Below are 12417 nucleotides of genomic sequence, written 5' to 3' on the forward strand. Positions count from 1 at the left end.
CTTTGTACAGCTGAAGCACAACTTCTAACAACTGGAACTCTACTCCTCTTGACATAAAGGCCAGCATTACATTTGCCTTTTCCATTATTTTCTTTACCTGTTCATGATATTATAATGATCTATGTACCTGGACACCCAAGTCTTTGGTCCTTGTTCACCATTTAGAAAGTCTCCAGCTTCTTTCTAGGCCTAAAGTGAATGACCTCACCTTTGTCTACACTGAAAGACACTTCCCACGGTTTTGCCTATTCACTTAAGTGATCAATAACTCTTTAATTTTATGCATTGTTTACACTTGTGTCGCTAAACTTTGTGTTTTTGCCTCTAAGTTGTTAATGAACATAGTAAATAGCTCAGGACCCAACACAGATCCTTGTCCAGCGACAACAGATTTGCACTAAGAGCGGAAGTGGGCATGAGAAAAGACAAACTCCCCCCCTGGCCACAATGCTGGGTTTTCATGCCATATCGCCTGCTTCCCAGCACCTCATTAATAACGCATGCATGGGAAACACACTGGATTGCTGGCGGACAGGCTGACATTTGCCCGTCACGCTGTGACATCAGCACTTCCTCGCTGCGGGCGCCATATTTAAAGCACACCAGAGCGCAGCCTACTTCATGTCTTCAGACCAGAGGGTTGCTCCAGGCGACAGTGGCCCCAAAAGCAAAGAAGGTGGCAGCCCCCAAATTTAGTGATGCCTCTCTGGGACACCTGCTGGACGCAGTGGAAGCCTGCCTCAAACTCCTATATCCCCGCTCTGGGCGAAGACCAGCCATCAAGCTCACTAATCTAGCATGGGAGGTGGTGGCAGCAGTGGTCAGTGCCAATGCCCTTCAGAAGAGGACAGCCACCCAGTGCTGCAAGAGGATGAATGATCTCCTCCATTCCGCCAGGGTAAGTCACTCTTCTCATCACTCTGAACTCACACACTCATAAAGCCATCGCACACCCACAGGGACCTCACTCACTGCCAGTTCAAGGGACATCACCATTCATTCTCTCCCGCCCATCATGTCCTCATCCCATCCATCACTCCCACACCACGCATGCCTGGAGTACTGGTTGTCTGGCCTGGTGGGCATCTTGCTTACACTCCCTCCATCTGTCTTCATGCAGGACAAGCTGGCATACAACAAAAAGGAGAGGTCGCAGGCTGGTGAAGGAATGCCTGACATCAAAGTTTTCACAGACTTTGAAAATAGAGTCATCCAGCTGGGTGACGATGATGTGAACGATACCTATGCTGATGGTGAGGTCAGTGCTGCTCTACCAAGTGAGGATCCAGCAGTGCAACATCCAGCAGGGACATCCCAGGTGCAGGTGCCTGGCACTCAGAGGATTGCTGGAGGCCAGAACGTTGCTGATTCCGAGTCAGATGATGAGCCTCTGGACTCGGCCATGTCTCAGTTGCTGGAGCTGCAAAGGCAAGCTAGGGAACATCAGGAAGGGATGTCCACTGCATTCCTCAGATTGATGGAGGATCCCATCTGCCTTCAGTCTGAGGTGATAGCACCGGCATGCCAAGACATCGAGGTCAACACTGGTAGGATTGCAGCTGCCATGGAGACTTTGGTACAGGACATTGGTCCTGCACTGCTGCACGGTGCTAACTCCATCGCTAAGGCAATTGCTGCCATCCATTAGTGTCAATGCTAGAGTGGAGGGGGCATCTCAAACTCATTCCAGCTGTTCCTCCCTCTCAAGCGGTCAGCCAGGGGCCCTTGGGCATCCATAGGGAAGAGGGTCAGCAGGTGCACACCCCGGGGCCATCCACCCAGGTGACTCAGGGAGTGACCGGCCCAACCGAATTCCCTCTTTCTGTGACCTCAGCAGCTCCAGCTCCACAGGGTGAGGAGGGTGCCATTGCCACACAGCAGGACCCCAAAAGCAGGCCAGCGCTCACCAAGCCTCAGCCCTCTAGAGGTCGCCAGTCAAGGTCATCACAAACAGGGCATAGTAGTCAGCAGGCTGCCTCCGCCTCTGCTGTGGATGTCTGGGGAGCACCAAGGCATGCGGGAGGGTTAGGAAGGTTAAGAAGATGTAGTTGCACAGCCTGGGCACGGGTGTTAATCACTTGTACATAATGTTCACTATTGTCAATAAACTCCCAAGAGTGTCTCCTTGCATATGGCTCCTTGTTACGATGAGCAGTGTTCGTGTCACTCAGATGTGAAACCTTGGTTCCTGCACAAGATGAAGGCAGATATCTCAGTCCAGGGCCCCTTCCCTGTGCAATGTGTAACCTTCAGACCAAAGTGATGGTCCGGCTTCACACTCACATCTTGCGGCTATGAGGACCTCCCAAGCACACCTGCCTTGCCTGGCCAGTGCCATCGATGGCCTCACCGCCAGTCGAGGAGCTCATTGCCGTCATCCCCTTTGACGTCCTCCTCATCGGAGGAGACATGCAACTCTTCCATCTGCTCCTCAGCCAGGTCCTCCCCCCATTGCAATGCTAAGTTGTGTAGTGCACAGTAAGCTACGATGATGCGCGACATCCTCTGTGGACTGTGTTGCAGTGCTCCACCAGACCTATCGAAGCATCAGAACCTCATTATCAAAATGCATATCATTTGCTCCAGTCCAGGTTGTGTCTTGAGCCTCGTTATACCGTTGCTCTGCTGCAGTCTAAGAACGCCGCACGGGTGTCATCAGCCACGTCCTCTGTGGGTAGCCCTTGCCCCCGAGGAGCCAACCCAGCAGCCTCTCTGGACCCTGGAATGTGTCAGGGATCTGAGACCTCCTAAGGATGTAGGAGTCGTTGATGTGCAGGATGTGTTTGTGGAGGTCACACACCAGCTGAACATTCAGCGAGTGGAAGCCCTTGTGGTTGATGTAGTTGACTACTTGTTGCCATAGAGATCTAAGCGCCATGTGAGTGCAGTTGATGGCACCCTGCACCTGTGGGAAACCTGAGACCTGCGCAAATCTTCCTGGGTTTCCTATTCCTGGGCGAAATGCAGAAAGTTCCGTGCCTTCATGAAGATGGTTTCCATGACCTCCTGAGCTACACTTCTGTGTGGAGGCTTGTGAGATCCTGAACAGGTCACCTGTGGAGACCTGGAAGGAGTCACTGGCGTAAAAATTGAGCGATCACTTTCACGGCCTCAGGCAGTGGGTGCCCTCCATGTCCCTGTGGTGCCAAATCCTGCAGCAGGTGGCATATGTGACCAACCAGTTCCCTAGACATGAGCAGTCTTCAGAGACACTGGTCCTTGCTCATCTGCAGGAATGAAAGGCGGTGCCTATAGACCCTGGGTCTAGTGAGGTGCCTACGAGCGAAGGCTCACTGTGGATGTTCAGCTGCGTCTGGAGGAGGCCCTGCCACCCCCTTCACCTTGAGAGAAGCCAAGCCAGGTGCGTCTGTCGCTCCCTTCATCTTCTTCTCTGCTCCCTTTAAGCCATGACGCATACCACTAAATCACCAGGTTCCCATGATCTTGATATTTTTCTCCTGCAGGATCAAAGAGAGAGACGTGAGGGTTAGCATATAGAAACATGGAAACATAGAAAATAGGAGCAGGAGTAGGCCATTCGGCCTTTCGAGCCTGCTCCGCCATTCACTATGATCATGGCTGATCATCCAACTCAATAGCCTGCTCCCACTTTCTCCCCATACCCTGTGATCCCTTTCACCCCAAGAGCTATACTTAGCTCCTTTTTGAAAACATACAATGTTTTGGCCTCAACTACTTTCTGTGGTAGTGAATTCCACAGGCTCACCACTCGCTTGGTGAAGAAATTTCTCCTCATCTCAATCCTAAATGGTCTACCCTGTATCCTCAGACTGTGACCCCTGGTTCTGGACTCCCCCACCATCGGGAACATCCTTCCTGCATCCACCCTGTCTAGTCCTGTTAGCATTTTATAGGTTTCTATGAGATCCTCCCTCATTCTTCTGAACCCTAGCGAATATAATCCTAACCGACTCAATTTCTCCTCATATGTCAGTCCCGACATCCCAGGGATCAGTCGGGTAAACCTTCGCTGCATTCCCTCTATAGCAAGTACATCCTTCCTCAGATAAGGGGTCCAAAGCTGCACACAATATTCCAGGTGTGGTCTCACCAAGGCTCTGTACAATTGCAGCAAGGCATCCCTGTTCCTGTACTCGAATCCTCTGGCTATGAAGGCCAACATACCATTTGCCTTCTTTACCGCCTGCTGCACCTGCATGCTTACCTTCAGTGACTGGTGTACGAGGACACCCAGGTCTTGTTGCACATCCCCCTCTCTCAATTTATAGTCATTCAGATAATAATCTGCCTTCCTGTTTTTGCTACCAAAGTGGATAACCTCACATTTATCCACATTATACTGCATCTACCATGCATTTGCCCACTCACTCAGCTTGTCCAAATCACCCTGAAGCACCCTCCCACCCAGCTTTGTGTCATCTGCAAATTTGGAGATATTACACTTAGTTCCCTCATCTAAATCATTAATATATATTGTGAATAGTTGGGGACCCATCACCGATCCCTGCGGTACCCCACTAGTCACTGCCTGCCATTCGGAAAAAGACCCGTTTATTCCTACTCTTTGTTTCCTGTCTGCCAACCAGTTTCCTATCCATCTCAATACACTACCCCCAATCCCATGCACTTTAATTTTACATGCCAATCTCTTATGTGGAACCTTGTCGAAAGCCTTCTGAAAGTCTCCCAAGGACCACTTTTGGTTAAGCCTCTGGCTCCGGCTGTGTCTTAAGGCCTTTTCACGCATGCAGGAGAGTGCTGGCCACCACTTGGATGATGTGTAGAGCGCTCATTGGCTGTCCGAAACCCCATCCACCTCCGCCCCACCCCACTTGGCTGATTGGCAGCAGTTTCAGCCACTGGACTGCATACTGTGCTCTCAGCTCAGGCACAGACATTCTCCTAACCCACACTGCAAGGCTGCACTGTTAGCTTGAACCATGATGGATACTGGTCCAAACCTTAATAAAGACATTAGAAAGGGCTGTGAGGGCCTCCACCAGTGACTGCGCCATGGGCACCTTTCGCAAGGGGACTCTACAACTTGCCCAGTCGTCCAATTGTTCTGCTGGCCCCGAAAATGCTTATTAATTTGCAGCCTGCGCCCGAGAGGTGAAAGGCTCTGGAGCATTTGGTGGCACTTTCATGTTTTTACGTCGCTTGAGTGGGCAGAAAAGCTTCAGACGCCAACTCCAAGCATGCCAATGGAGCTGCTGCTGAACAGTCTCAGCTGTGGAAGAATGCTCACTTCTGACAAGCTTTTCCAAGTGCATGGCCGCTTCCCTCATCCCCTTTCCCCCCACCCATCCCCCCCCACCGGCATGTGCTTGTGTAATTCCATCAGTCTGTGCTGCCCTTGCCTTGGCACTGCACTGAAAGCCCGCCGGGAAAAAGCAACTTGTCTATACCTCTCGCCGAATGTGCGATGCCTCTACCTTGATGTCCTACAGTCTCCTGTGAGCGCTGCACAAGGTTGTGTGCACTCACCTCCCAGTTCCCCTCGAAGTTCAGCTCGCCAGGTGCACACCTTTTAAAGGCAACATTAAATCACGTCGTTCTGAAGTCACGCCGACGTGGGAATTAACTTTGATGTGGGGGATGATTCCGGCACAATGATAAGATGCAAATGCATTAAAATTAAGTTCCCATCATTGAATAGTGGGAAATGCGGCCTGCATTGATGGTGGGGGGAGGGGGAACAATCGCGTCCTGGTTTTATGTCGCCAGGAAATACAACTCAGGCCATCTCGCAATATTTTCCATTCACATCACCAAACACGCTCGCTGCAAAGGGAAGTGGAAAATCCCGGCTCCTGTCACCTGCCACCCAACCAATTTCCTAACCAGCTCCATTATTTACATTAAATTCCACGAGTTTCAGCTTTAGTTCATAGTCCCTTGTGAGGGATTGGAAGTCCAGAAAACTAACGCCCACAGACATTCTTCTGCTCTCTTCTTCAGTCACCACTTCAAAAAATTCAATCAGATTCGTCAGGCATCAGAAAAATTCCTTGGCACAGAGCTGCCTCAGGGAGCTAAAGGTTTAAAAAATTAAAAATAAAGAATTTTGAAATGTTAAAAAAAATGTCCCCTCATGTGTCTCTGTCAACCTTAAGGTTAATGGGCAGCGAAAAATTGAAATTAGTTATTACTTTAGTGGCCTTAATAAGCCTTTTAATTGTCAGCTGGCGCGCTGCCGACTCCCACACTTGCCCAACGTCATCGTGCATCATTTTATACTCATTTGGGTCAGGCACACGCTCGCCTGACGAGCGAAAAATTCTGGTCATGGTGTTTAGTCACCATGTCCTTAATTATAGACTCTAGTCATCTGCTGACAACAGATGTTAGATAAACTAGTTTATAATTCCCTGCTTCCCCTTTCTCACCTTTCTTAAATAGTGGAGTGACATGCATAACTTTCCAATCTACAGGAATGGTTCCTGAATCAAGAGAACTTTGCATGATTGCTGTTAGTGTGTCTGCAATGTTCTCACTTGCTTCCTTTAAACCATGGGCTGGTAACCATCTGGTCCTGGGGATTTGTCACTCTTTGGTGCCATTATTTTCCCCATCACTTGAGTACTGCTGAAAAAAAAGAGACATGCTGTCTAAGTTTTTCACCTTGCACTCATCAGGACAGATTTGCAAGATTACCAACAGTAAAGGGAACAACAACTTATGCTGCTCGAGAAGAGTTTTGTTGGCAAGTGGACTCTGATTGGTCGAGATGTTGCCATGGAGAATGCAGCAGGAACAATTAACTGCCAAGCTTTTGTTCAAATCAAACAGGCAGGTTGATTGGTCAAGGCATTGCCATGGGGAATGGACCAGGGAATAGCTGTCCCCTAAGCTTTTGTTTAGTTAAAAAAGGTGCAATGCATGGGCATTGTCTGCAAAGAACAGTGTCCTGTGTGTCAATATATGTAGCTTCTAGCATGCATAATGCATGACAATGCCTTGGCCAATCAGATTACACTTACTAACCAATCAGCACTCTCTCTCATGCAGTATAAATTGTTGTTCTCTTCACTGTTGGTATCCTTGCGAATCTGTCCTGATGAGTGCAAAATGTTAGACAACATGTCTCTTTTTTCAGCAGTACTCAAGTTCTGTACTACCAGGCGACTATTTACCATGACTCTTATTTTGCTTATGTTAGTTTCGATGAGCACCTGTGCCTGATTCAATATTCATTAACTTGGGATAAATACTAATGCCAAGTATTTCTTCTGCATGTCCACCATTTCCCTAGTTTTATTGATATCGCTGTTATGAATGTGCACTTTGTTTATGATGACCCTCATCTTCACAATATAATCATAAGAATCTTTTATGTTGATTTTGCTATCCATTGCAAGTTTATTTTCATGCCTCTTCTTTATATTAATTGCTTTATCACCCTTTGTATATTTCCTATTCACCAGGATGTGTGCTATTTTTTGACTTCTGTTCCGCTTTTTCTTTTGGTTTTATCCCTTACCTCGATAGTTGCCCATGGCGGCCTTTTTTGGCAGATGGAGATTTGTCCCCATGGGGTCTAAACTGGTTGTGTATTTTTGAACACTTCACACTAATCTTCTGTCAATTTACCCAGAAGACATTGGCCCAGTTTACTGTGGAGAGTCTCTGTCTCATTACATTGATGTCAGCCTTAGCAACAAACAAAGCAGGCCATATTTGATCCAGTAATGTGTAATGGGCTGGATTCAGATTAAAGGTGTGTGAACTTAGTAGCTGTTTTGCATTTCTACCTTTCAACAATTAGATTCAACTTGATTTTATTATGATCGCGATCAGATAAATGTTTTGGAACCTCTGACAGATTGCATTGCAATCAGGCAGTTAACCGCCTGCTATTGGAGCTTCCGTGCCTTTAAAGAAGAATAGCCCATCTCCAATCAGAAGGCCAGCAGCTCTTCAGTCCAAGCAGCATCTCTGGGACCAGTGGCCATTTCTGGTGCTTTATTTAATTCATTTCCAGGATGTGGCTGTCACTGGCTAGGCCAGCATTTATTGCCCATCCCTAATCCAGGCAAGTGGACAGTATTCCATCACACTCCTGACTTGTAGACGGTGGACAGAATTTGGGGAGTCAGGAGGCGAGTTACTCATCACACCATTCCAAGCCTCTGTCCTGCTCTTGTAGCCACAGTATTTATATGGCTAGTCCAGTTCAGTTTCTGGTCAATGGTAACCCCCAGGATGTTGATAGTGGGGGATTCAATGATGGTAATGCCATTGAGTGTGAAGGGGCAATGGTTAGATTCTCCCTTGTTGGAGATGGCTATTGCCTGGCACTTGTGTGGCGCAAATATTACTTGCACTTGTCAGCCTAAGCCTGGATAGTGTCCAGGCCTTCCTGCATTTGGACATGGACTGTTTCAGTATCTGAGAAGTTGCAAATAGTGCTGAACGTTGTGCAATCATCAGCGAACATCCCCACTTCTGAACTTATGATGGAAGGAAGGTCATTAATGAAGTAGCTGAAGATGGTTGGGCCGAGGACACTACCCTGAGGAACTTCTGCAGTGATGACCTGGCGTTGAGGTGATTGACCTCCAACAACCACAACCATCTTCCTTTGTGATAGGTATGACTCCAACCAGCAGAGAGTTTTTCCCCCTGATTCCCATTGACTCCAGTTTTGCTAGGGCTCCTTGATGACATATTTGGTCAAATGCAGCTTTGATGTTAAGGGCAGTCACTCTCACCTCACCTCAGGAGTTCAGCTCTTTTATCCATGTTTGAATCAAGGCTATAATGAGGTCAGTGGCCCTGGCGGAACCCAAATTGCAGGCAGCCTGGAGCAGCAACACTAGGGGAGGTTGTGAAATTAAGGCAACTGGACTTGACAGGCTACTCAGACAGGTCCAGCGAGGGGGAGAGGTTTTGTTGGTAAAGGTGGGAGGGGGTCTTTTTCAATGGGATGACCTTTGTCACCAGTGGCAGCAGAGAGGCAACAGGGTACTTGATCAGGAGGTCACAACCCACCCCCCTCCAATCTCTGCCTTCAGGGAGGCAGCCAGCATTTACTGGGAGGCTTCCCCAAGTGGCCTACACACACCCCAATTAGGGATGGGCAATAAATGCTGGCCCAGCCAGCGAAGCCCACATCCCGTGAATGAATAAAAAAACATTGAATCTGTTAGATAGGATCAGTTCTGGGGTTCCTCATTCTCTATCCCAGCTGGGCTCCCCATATTGTTTGCAAGATTGGTCACACCAGCCTAATTCTGATCCTGCACCCCTCTACAAGGTTTGATCTCGGGTTCTGGGGCAAATGACCCAGATATTTTTCCTCCTCCCTCATGTATCCGACTGTCTGGAACTCATACTCCAGCTCAATAACTCCAGGCTGGAGAGATTCAAGCTGGGGTCTGCTACTGCACATGTATCACTCCATACAGCCTCAGTATCCACAAACACCCACATTCTACAGTCCAGATACACAAACCTGCTGTATTCTATAATAGTCTAGCTTAATTATATCTGCTTTTTCAATCACTGGGCCACCCCATGCAGGCCCAGTATCAGTCCTTAGGACAGTCCACTCAGTCTAATCCCCTCAAGCCAACATCACAGCTACTGAGGACACAGGAACATAGGACTTAGGAACAGGAGTAGGCCATTCAGCCCTTTGAGCCTGCTTCACCATTCAATAAGATCATGGCTGATCTGGGATGTGGTCTCAACTCCACTTTCCTGTCTGTTCCCATAACACTTGACCCCATTATCGATCAAAGCTCCATCTAACTGTGCCTTGAATTAATTCAATGACCCAGCCTCCACTGCTTTCTGGGGAGGAGAACTCCACAGACTAATGGCCCCCTGAGAGAAGAAAAATTCTCATCTTCAAATTTAAGGGGAGACCTCTTATTTTCAACTGTGTTCTAGTCTGCCCCACAGGCGGAACTCCTGGTATCCACACCATCGGGGTCTTATTTGTTTCAATAAGATCACCATTCATTCTTCTAAACTCCAATGGGTATAGGCCCAACCTGTTCAACCTTTCTTCATAAGATAAGCCCTTCATCCCAGGAATGAGTCATGTGAACCTTCCCTGAAATGCTTCTAAAGTAATTATATCCTTTTTCAAATAAGGAGGCCAAAAACTGTGCACAGTATTCCAGATGTGGTCTCACCAAGGTCCTATACAGCTGCAGTGAAACTCACCTGCTTTTATATTCCATTCTCCTTTCCCCATGTGCTTCCTCATTCATGTCCAAGTTTAACTTGATTTTGTGTCAGCCTTTCATGTGGAACTTTACAAAAGTTTTCTGTGTATGTGGCTGTGTGCATATGCTGTCCTCCACCCTTCCCCCGCTAAGCATGCTGATTCATGCTGAGTCACAATTCAATATGCATTAGGCACCCCTTGCCCCAGTGCCCACTCTTCATATCTGAGTCTTGTCAGGCCATTCAATTACAGAGGGCATCAACCACAAGTTCTCACTGAACAACCTCAAGCATCCAGTTCCCAGTCAGAGCTTCTGGTTAGTGATGGGGAGTAGGAAACATGTCACATCCCTTTTCCATTGAGGCTAAAAGCAACACTGTTACTCAGATTCATGAACGGAACACAGACCCGGGATTGACCCGAGGCTTTAGTGGTCTTCACAGGTCAGGACGAAACTGGGAAAAATCTACATTCACCCGGACAATCACCACTTCATCAGGAAAAAAGTGATTTCTTTTTCTAACCATCCGTTTTGTAATGTAGGAAAACATGGAAGTCACTATGTAAAAGGCAAGATCCCAAAAACAACAATGAGCTAATGAGAGAATCTGCTTTCTTAGTGATGTTTCTTGAAGGATAAATGTTGGTTAGGACATCAGGAAGAATTCCCCTACTTTTCCTTGGAATAGTGTCCTGGAATCTCTCAGAGTCACCTGAGAGGGTGGATGGGGTTTCAGTTCAACACTTCTTTTGGAAGACAGTGCCTCCTACAGTGTTGCACTCTCCCTGTACTGCCCTGGAGTATCAGCCTGGATGATGAGCTCAAGTCTCTGTACTGGCACTTGCACCCATAACCTTCTGACTCAGAGATCAGAGAGTGGTGTAAAGCATTAATTTCATGAAGGGCATCGATCAGAATAAATGAGTCAGGAGAAGTAACTGGGCTTAATGTACATTTTATTCAGATAACTTCATGTACATAATAATGTATAATAATTAATTCAATACAGTCAGCAATGCAGCACAGGATACCTTATCCATCCTGTGCTAAGGTAAGATCTAAATCTAGATCTTAACAGCTGTGAGTTGCTATTCTAATTTTCTAACAAAAGTGAAACATTAGCAGCAGAATGTTATAGAGATTGGAGCTACCAAATGAAATGATGCACAAACTCAGCTAAATTAACACAATGTAGTAGCAGGCTGCCTGACAGTCACCAGTCATTAACCCTTGAACGAGCTAAACCATCCCTTTTCCCCACACACCCTTCACCCCACAAGCCCCCATCACCCCCACAACACTCCCCCACATAGCCCACCCCCACACATCTCTCCTCTACACCCCTCTCCCACACAGCCATCCCACATACATCCATTCCAAACACACCCCTCCTCCACACACCCCTCCCCTCCACCACACACCCCTCCCCCACATGCACCCTCCTACACACACCCCTTCCCCACACACCCCTCCCCCACACTCACCCTCCTAAGCACACCCCTTCCCCACACAACCGTCCCCACACACACCCCTCCCCCACACACCCCTCCCCAGAACAGAATCTACTCAGTCCTGAGGACTGACACTAAAGGTTGCTTTTCTACATGGAATCAGGAGTGCCGCTGTGTAATGACCCTCGAACTAAGGGGCAGACGGGTCAACACTGCCCAAATCAGTGTTATGATTGCTGTGTGTGACTGTCACGGGTCATATTGCTGATCCCTCACCTCACACCAACACATAATCATGGTTAAATGTGGCAACCAGCCCAGCTGAGATTCTGGGATGTGGTCATGTGGCATGAGTGTATCCTCCCCTACTTTTCATCCTCTTTTTGTCACTCCCTGTTCCCTCTCCAGCCTAAGCACTTTCAACCACTTTCTCGGGATGGAGATTTGAGCTGAAGTGAGTGACGGTGATGGAGGACCAGGTATCCCAGTGTTCATAGCATTATTGAAAGCCCTTTGTTAAAACCAGCACATTCAGGGGAAGGTTCGAATTATAGTGATGAGTGTAGGAATGGCCAGAAAAAACAAGATGAAGCTCTGTAACTACTAATGGAGCCTGTCAATGTGGGAGAGAGGCCTGTATATTCACCTCCTGTCTAAGTCCGTGATCTCCCATCTGAGAAAGCCTATCTGTGTTTTACAGACCATTCCACAGAGGGTTAAATGAATGGCGAATGGACAGTGGGACGAGCTGGGTTTAAGGGCCAGTTGCTGAGTAGCCATTTCCTTTTTGGGGGTTTAGTTGA

This window comes from Cetorhinus maximus, chromosome 6 (assembly GCF_964194155.1).
Source record: "Cetorhinus maximus chromosome 6, sCetMax3.hap1.1, whole genome shotgun sequence".
Lineage (NCBI taxonomy): Eukaryota > Metazoa > Chordata > Chondrichthyes > Lamniformes > Cetorhinidae > Cetorhinus > Cetorhinus maximus.